This window comes from Podarcis pityusensis, assembly GCF_964106645.2.
Source record: "Podarcis pityusensis genome assembly, chromosome: 2".
Taxonomy (NCBI): Eukaryota; Metazoa; Chordata; class Lepidosauria; order Squamata; family Lacertidae; genus Podarcis; species Podarcis pityusensis.
The window spans coordinates 68,705,172-68,717,105 of NC_138029.1; positions in this window are offsets into that span (position 1 = coordinate 68,705,172).

Consider the following 11,934-nt stretch of genomic DNA (forward strand, 5'->3'; position numbering starts at 1 on the left):
TAAATAATACCAAAATAATTTTTGTGTCTCTGAAGGTTTCAAAAGTCCATGTTGTCCAGAGACATAGGGGATAACACATATTTGCAAACAAATCTTTATGTTTGGCTCCCCTACACACTCAGTTTGTAAGTTTTTCAGCCAGTGCTGTGCCCCAGACCTTGGTCTACCACTGCAACAAAAATGGAGTTTTGTACCACCAATGCTTGGCTAATTCCAAACAAACTGCAGCCAGTAGTAAGGCTATTAAATCCTTATACATAATTTTGTCCATGGGAACTCTCTATGCTTTCTGATCAATCTAAAAATTGTATTTTTAAAAGGTGCATTGGCAACCAGCATTGATTTTTCTTCTTCTTCTTTGATTGCTGAGAGCTAATTGAATTTCTGTTCTTCTTCCCTGGTGCATACTGCATTTTTGCCCAGCTTGAAAGGAGGCACACTCCTTTCACCAACAGATTTCACTCCCTTTACTTCTTTCATTCCTCTCAGGCATTCTGAAGACATGAACAAAATAGCGCTGGTGGGGCAGCTGCTCTGCACAATGGGCAGACCTACAACAGTGTGCTTTATAGATCAACTGCAACTCACCTCCATGGAGGGTTGTGTTCTGCCACACAAATTTCTAGTTGGAATGCTTTGTGATAATAAAGAAGAGAACTAGCACATGGTGGGAAGCAGCCCCCATGGTTTCACACAACCAACATGTTGCAGACATTACCTGTGGTGGCATCTGGTAGCCCCTGGACTTGCTGGGGTGGCCTGTGGCCAAGGAGGTCATGTAGGCAGGGCCAATAAAGCCACATGGGTGGAACAAAGGGGAGTCACATGGGTGGGGCCAAGCTGTTCTGGTTTTCTTCCTCCCTTGCAAAGGTGTGGATGCCAAGGCATTGCAGCTGTATAAGTACTCAGTACCTAGCTAAACTGAAAAGTGTTTAACCTTGTTTTAGGAGCTCCTGCTGTAACAAATTCTAGCAGTTGGAAACCCCCAAGAGCCACTGTCAGTAAGGGCTTATTTACACTTAAGTTTCCTCTACACTTTAAAGTTCCCTTTCCTAGTTCTCCTTTTTTTCACTCCGGAGCTTTCCCTGCAAAAACTTGCTCTTTGCCACTGAATTGGAGCAAACAGCTATCCATGGAAAACCTGAATTGCCATTTTTTGCACTTCAGCTATAAAGAGCGGGCTTTCTGTGCTGAAGGGTAGGGGGCGGACCAGATAGCCAGATCTGAGATAGTCCTCTTATTACCTGTAAAATATAATTTCTTAGAACTAAATCACACAACCTTTTCGATGTGGTTGAACTAGTCTGCCAAACAGTCATTTGCAACTTTATTGGTTCAGAGTGATGCAATTTTTGATGGAGACAGAGATGGGGTGATGTTCAGGAAAATATGTAAGTCAGCATTATTATGGGCTTTAAACATGCCAGGGACGTCCTGTAACATTATATTTTACAAGGTACTAATGGCTAACAGTGAGAACTAGACTAGGATGATACATCCCTATACTATTCTTCCACAAAATTCTATGGAGATGAGACAGAGATGCCCAAATAATTTGTTTTCAGATTTACATTTACGTCATATTTATAGGATACCAGAGAAATCCATACTAATTCTAAATCCATGCAGGAAAATAATATATATACAATATTGCTCTGATCCAGCTGGGAGACAATATCTGTTGAAGCAGAAATAAAGTGTGTATTCCTAGCTTGTTGAGGAACCAGGTTTTTTTCTTTAAAAATGTTTAGGGGTACTCTAATTTTGGCTGCTCCCCCTCCCCCTCGCTCCCTTCCTCCCCCCTCCCAACCTCCGGGTGAGGGACTTGAGGTGGTGGCAGCAGTGCTGAGAGGATGGGAAGGCCCCCGGGTGGCAGCAGGGTTGGCTTGAGGGAGGAGGGGGGAGCACTCGCCGGCTGTCTCTAGCTACAGGAGGAGGAGCACTGTTGCCTCCCCCACGGCCGTCCCAGACTCCCCTCCATGAGCACCAGTGGGGAGAATGACGGAGCTCCAGTTCACACTGCTACTGTGGAGACTGGCATGTTGGTCCATCCATTGGTCGGTCGGGGCAACACAAAATGTTTAGGGGTACACATACCCCTGTGTCCCCCCAGAAAAAAGCACTGTGAGGGACCATGTGCTCAAGAAATGAACATCCCTATTTGGCATTAACATACAGTTCTGAAAACAGCGTATTTCATAAAAAGAGTTTTTCTCAATTTTTTATTCAAAGTTTCCAATTTTCCATATCAGGAATATACAAAATTTAAAATGTGGTAAGTATAAAATTAAAATACAGCCTGCCATCAGCCTAACCCACTTTAAGATGCCATGAAAGAGCAGGGAAATGCACATTTCATGTGTCAAGATGGGGAACATGCCTGTGAATAACAGTCAGCCACAGCTTTGGATGAAACATAAGTGTTTTTGAGAAAAATCAGTGCAACATCTAGACAGTGTGCAATATTCACTGCCTCAGGAGACTACCGACTCATTTGCAAGAGTGGGTTAATTTCATTGCATCTAACAGCATCTGTATCTTAGATAAGAGTAATCAAAATCTCATAATTCAGGGCGTAAACTGATCGCCTGCGGGGGTTAAGAAGGGATTGCATTCCATTCATGGCATTGCACAATCCTCCCAGAACATTGGGGTATTTTACGCATGATGCACAGAACATCAGGTAGAGGGCACTTCTGGGAAGTAAGTGGTAACTGGCCAGAATATAAACATTCTGCCATTCTTGATCTTGATCCTTTTTAGGTCTTATCCCCTTCCCCTCAAGGAAATGAAAAATGTATCACCTATTGGCTGAAATGACAGACTTTCATCAGCGGGGGAAATTTTAGCTGAACATTTCTTGTGAGGTTGGAGCCACTTGGCACAGTCTGACAAGGAGATAAGGTTTTTTTGTGTGAATTAGTGCAACTTTTCTGAAGTGCTGATGACTCTTCCTTTTTACTTCTGCTTCTCATAGCCTACCCTTGACTCTTAACTTCACATCATGGTGTTGGGAAGAAGTGTTGTGAATAACAAGCTAAAAGATAAGAAACTGACTGTTCTTTCTCTCCCCTTCCATGTCCTGCTGTAGAACATCATGTGTGATCAATTCACTCCTTAAGGCAAATGAAAATGTTCTGCTGGTAGCCTCTCTACACAATCATTGGTGCTTTATCCATGGAAAACCTCCTTATACAAAACAATCATTTGTGTGTAGGTCTGTGTGTAGGCTGAGCTGCCAATCACCATATCTAAAGCAGTGGCAGAAAGCCAAGATGTATTCAATCTGTATATAAGCAAGTCTCAGAAAGTGGTATCGCCACCACACCCTATTATTACTTAGTGTCTTGGGGTGCTGTACAGCCATTTTGAAACTTACTTATAGAAACTCCCAAAGCTAGTCAAAGAACTGGGCCATTTAAATGTAGGCATGACAAAGTCACACCAAGGATCTGGGTTTCTGAACAGAACAGAAATGAAATGAAAATATGCAGTGTAGTAAAGTGGTTGGAGAACCATGTGACATAGATTTTGGTAGAGTCTATGCATGCAGCAGAATGAGACAAAACTGAAGGGATAAAGTGCTGAGGTGAAAGAATGGATTGTCCCACTTCAGATTACTGGAGGAGAAACATTGTTTCTGAACTGGACCCATTAACTTGGGTTATGAGTTATATTTCTCCTTTTCTTCATGGAATATAACTAGCTGCCAAATATCAAGTTGGACCATTGCTTCATCTAGCTCAGTATTGTCCAAACTAACTTTCCTCAGTTCCAGACAGGTTCTCTCTCAGCCATACCTGGAAATGCCAGAGATTGGACTTGGGACCTTCTGCATGGAAAGCAAATGCTCTGCCACTGAGCAACAGCCCTTGCCTCAAAGTGAAAGGATTCTGATCCAACAAAACCTTCTGATGGCAGAACAGGGTGGGCAGGAAAACAATGTTCACAGGAGGAAGTGGGGAGGTTTTTTTGGTTTTTTTTGTTTTGTTTTGTTTTGCTGATTCCACCTTCCTTCCGCAGCCCCCAGTGACACTTCCCATGCTGTTTCAACCATCCAGAGCAGATTTGCTTCCTTCCACTTGCAGCTCCCTGTGCCTCTGGCCTAGTGTAGAAACCGCAATAAAAAATGGCCCTGGAAGAAATTGTCTCGTATAGCCTCTCTAAGTGACTGCACCAAGAGAGGGAGCTCCATCCTAAGATCATAACCACTGAAAAGGCCCTTTGTCAAGTAGGTATGGTGAAGAAATTCAAAGCAGTTTGTATTTAAAAGCAAATTTATCTAATTCACACTTTCCAAAACAAGTCACAACAGCCTTTCTTCAAAATTCGCACTTCTCTGAATTTTGAACTGCAATTTTCCATGTAAGTAATGTGTACAAAAATGCATTTCCTAGGACAAAGCTTGTATAAAAAGCATATATTAATGAAAATAACACATGAAAGTGCATTATACTAAGGAAAATTGTTTTGCGTAAAATTCCTGTATGTGTATATTAGGGGGAAGTCACACTAAAATTTGATGAATTTTATGAGGACTTTTTTTGAAGGCAGGATTCAGTTAAGTTGTGTACTTGGACTGAGGTCTGCTTGCACAGTGGGACTTCCCTGCCTCCTCCCTGTGTGTGCCCTCATACTCCTATATCTGCTCATTGGTGAACCACGTAACACCTTTAGAGGACATGGGAGAAGGAGAAGTGGAAAGCCCCATTGTGCAAGCAGACCTCATTCCCTGCGCTTAGTGCTACCTTGAATCCCACCCATGATTTGCAAACTGATGTGCAATTGTGGAGAAGTGAGCTTAGGATTGGGAAAATGATAAACGGAGAGAAACCAAAATTGGTGTATTTGCCATTCCTAATCTTAAGTAACCACCCACCCATCCTCAGAGACACTCAGTTCTGTCGCAGTGCTTTTGTATTCAGCCAAGGCAACATCTCTGTTAACGCAAAGCCCATTATGCCTGACCATAGGCCAGGGGTCGGCAAGGTTTACCTTGCCTGGGCCGGTTCACTCCAGTGGAGATCCCTCTGTGGGCTGGATCGCGCACGCGCCTGTGATTTCTGGCATTTGCGTCTGCACAGATGCAATTTCCGGCCTCTGTGCATGCACAGATGCGATTTCCAGCACCGCGGAAGCAAGTCCCTGCACTACGCTGCGCCAGTTTAGCACAGTGCACGGGGACTCGCCAAGCTGGCGGCTTGGTTTGGTGGCGGCTAGTGGGCTGGTTAAACGACCCCAGTGGGCTGCTTGTGGCCCATGGGCCTTAGGCTGCCAACCCCTGCCATAGGCCATGCTGGCTGGGGCTGATGGGAGTTGGAGTCCAACGATACCTGAAAGGTACCATGTTAACTATCCCTAGTGTAAGGCTTCAGCCTTGCTCTAGAGCAAGATTAGAGTAAGTATTAATCAGATCATACACCACAGGTGGGGTATTCAATAGGTCAAAGTAATAATAGTTTCTCAGGTTTTATTGCCTAATGTGAAGTTCAGATGATTGGTTTTACAAAATATGGCAATGTATATTGTATGTACTGGTGACCTAGATATTCCAGAGCTTCTGTGTCTGCCACCGAAAACAGCAACCCTCCCTGCTCTGTAACATCTACCTACTATTACAGAATATGCAACATGAAATCAACATGGCGCAGCTTGCTTCTACCCCTGGTTCAACTTCATTGTCTGCCAGTGCTATCTACCTAATGATATCAATCACACATTTTGTAATAACTGATGTTGCCAGAGGTGAAAAGAGAGATGGAGGAGGTATTGAGCTGCATGTTCAGCAGTGTCCAATTCCAGCCTAAGCAACCATCTATATTTCCCTAAATATTTCCCTCCCTAAATTTACCTGAGAGTAAACTTTAAATTGTAATGTGTGACATATTTTTCCAGTGATTAATTTACCACATGTCAGTATCAATGGGATTGTATGCATCACCTCCGGAAGACAAATTGCAATCTAACCAATATTAATGCTGAATCAAACAAAAATCGTCCTGGAAAATGTTTTTAATACTTTTTTACATTAAGCATTCCCCATAGGTGTGATTATGGCTATTTACTGATATGTTAACAACAAACTGGATTTTGTGGGAGGAAGCATGGAGAACAGTTCACTTTCCACCTATGGAAATTTGGAGGGAAGAAGAATCTGGAAAATCATGTCTGGGAATGAGTTCATGTGTTATAAGCAGCTGTGCAAAGGAAAGGACCATACACTCATACACTACCTGGATTTGTAAAGATCCTTTACTAATGATTCCCAACACTGAATTCATCTTGTTCACAACAGCCACATATTGAGTCAACATTTTCATTTCTCCACCACAAAACCAAGATTCTTTTCCTGGTGAATCACTTTCGATGTAAATGAGAAGTTGGGGTTTATTTATTCTGCCTTATTCTGCTTCAATTAACACTTGCTTACACTGAACTGCATTTGTTATTTTAATGTCCATCCTTGCAGCTAGGAGAGATCCTTTTGAATCTGCACAATACTGGAACCAGATTAGCGTTGAACATACAGGCCAAGTTGTAAGAGTTGAGTTGATTAGTCTTTATGCATGTGAGATGTATAGCTTTGCATTTTAAAGTGTTAAATAACACTTACAAATCATCCCCCCCCCCCAAAGATATTGTCTGCATACTATTAAAGTCTTTGAATATTAGATGCCTGTATTTGACAGCCAGTGATGTTTATTTCAATATTTGGTATCTGACAGTTGATACTTAATTGTGCTTAGTAGTCAACATACACTGCCTTTTACTATTTGTGATAGCTGCCTTTCAGTTGTATATCACAGTGGTTTTCATGAGCATCAGTGTTGGGTCTCACTGTCTCGCCAAGTTTTAACTGAGTGTTCAATCTAGAATCTATTTATTTATTTATCACATTTATATCCCACCTTTCCTCTAAGGAGATCAATAAGGCATACATGGTTCTTCTCTTCCTTATTTTATCTTCACAACAACCCTGTGAGGCAGTTTAGGCTGAGAGATTGAGACTGGCCCAAGGTCACTCTGTGAGTTTCATGGCTGAGAGGGGATTTGAACCAACAATCTAACCACACTCTACACCACACTGGTTCATACCCCCAATATTGCCTTGTGGCTTCATGTTATAGAGGTAAATCAGTAGCTATGGGCAAGCTCTTCCTTAGCTGTTTATTTTCAATGAACCACTGACAAGATTCCAAATAATTTATCCAGGACATCACTTGAAAACCATGGCTATACCATACTTGCCAATATTTGACTACTGACCTGCAGCAGAATGGAGCAGTAGGTAATATTTGATGGCAGTCATGTAATTAATTGTATTACCATAGTTTTTCCCCCCCAAATTTTTTTAAATTAATTTTCCAAATTTTTAACAGATACAACATTACACAGAAAAAACAAAACATATAGAAAACAAACAAACATAAAAAATCTCTTCCAATCCAAGTCCAACCTAATATCCATTGTTAAGTGTCTTCCTCAGATCCTTCCTGACTGATTTTCATTAAGTCTCATTTTAGCAATTTTGCAATATTCATTTTCTAATATAATTACCTAATTGAAATTACTAACTTCCTTACTTTTCATCATGTTCTCAATCCATAATATTATACAATTCCACATATCTTAAATCCTAGGCCAATTTAATACTTACAAGTATTTCTACTTATAAAATATTATAATATTTAGCTAGATAATCTTTAAATTTCTTCCAATCTTCTTGATATTTCTCCTCCTTCTGATCGCAGATTCTTCCAGTAAGGTCTGCCAGCTCCAGAAAGTCCAACATCTTCATCTGCCACTAATTGTATTAGTAGATCACATGCCATGGTGAGCAGTATTTGATAGCTGACAGTTTCTGCAGTTTCATAGCTAACGAAATAAAAACCACCAAGAGATATCGACAAGCCTAAAACATTTTAATTCTACTTCTGAGTCAATGATTTTACATTTAAACAACATGTTTTGAATTTTTATTAAAAGCGCCAAATGTCAACATGAGGAATCACACCATAGATTTGGAATGTTTGTAAATATTTATTTGGGGAAAAAATTAGTGCTTAAGCCCCTTTGCATCTAGTCTGAACAATTTAGTAATGGTCCTTTGTTTCTTCCTGGTATCTATTTACCTTTATTTGACCTCAGCTTACACTCAGCTTTGGCACACCTTAGCTATTATCAAGCGAGACATCCTCACTCCCAGTGTCTGACTCCAGTGCAAGATGCAATTAAGTGCTGAGATTAAACCATTTTAATTTAGCTACAACTATTGCCCTCTGATCCCCCAGGCTATTGTCTTTTTGTGTTGGCTTTAGGGACTAACCTCTGGCTGACTAACTAGTCTCAACGGAAGATGCTGCCTTCTTCAAGAAAGAAGACAACATCTTGCCATGTAATCTTACATCTAGAGCTCAAGATATAATGGATATAATGGAAGTAATTTAAAAGCTGCATTAAGGCCACCAATTTATTTCAAACCCAGAAATACCCAACAGTTACATATTGCATAATTCTCTCCAGCTGTGATTGTATTCTGAATGTACTATTGACTAACTTCTCTTGCAGCAGTCTGGGGCAAGATCACATCCAGGATAACACATGTTTGGGAAGAAATACATGGCTTGAATGCGGTTTTATGAAAATAATATACAATGCTGGCCAGTTGCTTACCCTCCCCACTCCCACCCCCGAAAGCTAGCCCTGGCCAAAACTCTTTATGAAAAATATACCAAAATATACCTGCAGAATCATAAGTCTACAATAAGGTTTATGTGGACAGGAAATAAGATCAGGCTTACGGAAATGAATAGGTACAATCTTCATCAAGAGGTCCTAATAAATCCATGAGCAGTGTAACAAACACGTCACAGCCTGTTGGTCATACTTTTATATTGAACCGCGTGCAGAGTATATTCATGTAACATTTGTCATGCTCACATAAGTAGTAATAATAATTCACCCTTTATTATGGTTGAAAGAGTATTATTCAAATTTCAAAGTGAGTCACATACATTCTATCAGTAATTCTCAAACTAATACCTTGGGAAGTCCCAACAGTTTGATTTATTCCATTAGTTATTGAAAATGTTCAGTATATACAGATTTATGAGGCTGCGTAGACAATCGCAATAAAACGATACAATGAAAGCTGTTGAAACAATGGCAAGAACTGAAACGGACAATCAATGATGCAGACTGAAAAGCAGACCCAATGTTGAGTGGCATTAAAACACAAGAGAATCCATTAAGTCCTAAGTCTAATATTTACTAAACGCACCACAGTTGTCGTGGAGGCAATGATGTCTCTGAATAGTATTTGCTGGAACCCACAGGTGGGGAGAATGCTCTTGTGCTCAAAGCCTGCTTGTGGGGTTCCCCCCAGGCATCTGGTTGGCCACTGTCAGAACATGATGTTGGACTAGATGGGCTCTTATGTTCACTGCCTGCTGGAACTGAACTGGGTTTTCCTCAGACCTTGTAGAGTTGATTAGGTTGGGTGGGCGTGGAGGTTCAAGGGGAGAGGAGAGGAAGTCCAGTTGTGCAGACAAACATCCTTGGGATGACTTTTCTGGATGCAACCCATATCTTCTGTAACCCCCCTCCTTCTCCTCTGGCTCTGTTGCTCTCCTCCTAATTTTCCAGGGGAAGGAATCTGAGTTATTATTATTATTGCACTGGATTAGGAGTATGCAACTGACTTCTCACGAAAGAATGAGCGGTGAGCAGAAGCAGCTCACTGGGTGGGGTGGAACTGCTACGCTTGCTTCGTGGTTGCTTCCCATAAGATAGAGGGGTGAGGTGGTGGGAGGTTACTCTGCTGGTGCATTTGCACCATGCTGACCTGCCCACTGCCTCACCCCTCCTGGTCAGCAACGGTGATGCACCTGCTGGGAAGCTAGCATGAGTCACATGGTCCCAGTATTGAAGGGAAGCATTTTCAGAGCTTCCTTGCAATAAGGGAATTTCACATCTCATCTTTTTATGCATTGTGAAAGAACCTTTGTTGCTTTGGTGAAAAAACACATGGGGGGGAGAGAGAAACATACAATAGGGGAAAGCCTAACTTAATTACATTCACAGCCAAACCTCCTACTGACTTTGCTTAACCAGGATGTCACCTTCATGACTGAGATAAAATGGAGATCATGTGTTTCGGGGGTGGAGTTTTTACAGCCTCATTTGGTCACAAGTGCTGAGGCAACCATTGTGCAAGCCCACTGACTGCCCAATAATGAAGGAAGGAAAGTCATCATATGGGTTTAACTAAAATATTCATCTTCACATTCATTTTAATACAATACATATTGTTTGTGGCTAGCAACCATATGTTGCAGATGTTGTGGTTTCACATTGCCTTCCAGAATATTCTTCACAGTGTTAGCCAGCCATTGGAGAAAAAGCTTTGGTTTGGGAAAGTGTTGTGAAAATAGAGGGCAGCATTCTTTTATTTTTTATTTTTTATTTTGATTTCATAACAATTTATTAGAGTTTGAGGATGGGGAAATCAGGTGAAATTAGCCAGGCCTTTTCTTCCTAAAAAGAAAAGGTTTTCTTATGTAATTTTCAGCTGGTGTCAAATGTGAACACCAGCTATATCAGAGATTCCAATTAAGTTATTTCAATATACCTCAATAGAGGATTTTAAGCTATCATATTGTAGGTCTTCTAAAGAAAGAAAGTGCAGGAAAAAAAGAAGTTCAGCAGTTTCCTTGTTATTGGAAGAGGCCAGTTGTGTCTTTGAAAGGAAAGGATGTGGTTTTCATGTTAGGAATCGTGTTCATCTCATGTGTAATATGGTTCCTCAAAGAAAACCAGGCTGAAAAAGTCTTTTGAAAGGAAAAGGATGAAGATGATAATTAATCATTTTTATATACTGTCCTTCCCCCTTAAAGAGCGCAGGGCAGTGGGAAGCATAAAATGTGACACAATAATTAAAACATCTACATTTACAAAACCAAGATCAATTGCATGGTATAACATTGGCACAGCAGGAAAAGAGCATGACTTGCATATATCAGATTGCCTCCTGGGACTTTCAGTAATGGCTGTGGTCATGTTAGATGTTAGACGGACTCTGATTGCATCAGTACAAAGCTGCTCCTCACACATCTGTAAGCAGCCCAAGAAAGTGGTGTTTGTCTAGCGCACAATGTCAGAGACAAGAGCCTGCAGTTCATGAGGGTACGGTTGTTGTTGTTGTTTAGTCGCTTAGTCATGTCCGACTCTTCGTGACCCCATGGACCAGAGCACGCCAGGCACCCCTGTCTTCCACTGCCTCCAGCAGGTTGGTCAGACTCATGTTGGTAGCTTCGAGAACACTGTCCAACCATCTCGTCCTCTGTCGTCCCCTTCTCCTTGTGCCCTCCATCTTTCCCAGCATCAGGGTCTTTTCCAGGGAGTCTTCTCTTCTCATGAGGTGGCCAAAGTATTGGAGCCTCAGCTTCACGATCTGTCCTTCCAGTGAGCACTCAGGGCTAATTTCCTTAAGAATGGATGTGTTTGATCTTCTTGCAGTCCATGGGACTCTCAAGAGTCTCCTCCAGCACCATAATTCAAAAGCATCAATTCTTCAGCAATCAGCCTTCTTTATGGTCCAGCTGTCGCTTCCATACATCACTACTGGGAAAACCATGGCTTTAACTATACAGACCTTTGTTGGCAAGGTGATGTCTCTGCTTTTTAAGATGCTGTCTAGGTTTGCCATCGCCTTTCTCCCAAGGAGCAGGCGTCTTTTAATTTCGTGACTGCTGTCACCATCTGCAGTGATCATGGAGCCCAAGAAAGTAAAATCTCTCACTGCCTCCATTTCTTCCCCTTCTATTTGCCAGGAGGTGATGGGACCAGTGGCCATGATCTTTGTTTTTTGTTGTTGTTTTTTGTTTGTTTGTTTTTGTTGGGTACGGTACCCTGGGACAAACCTGGAACCCCAGA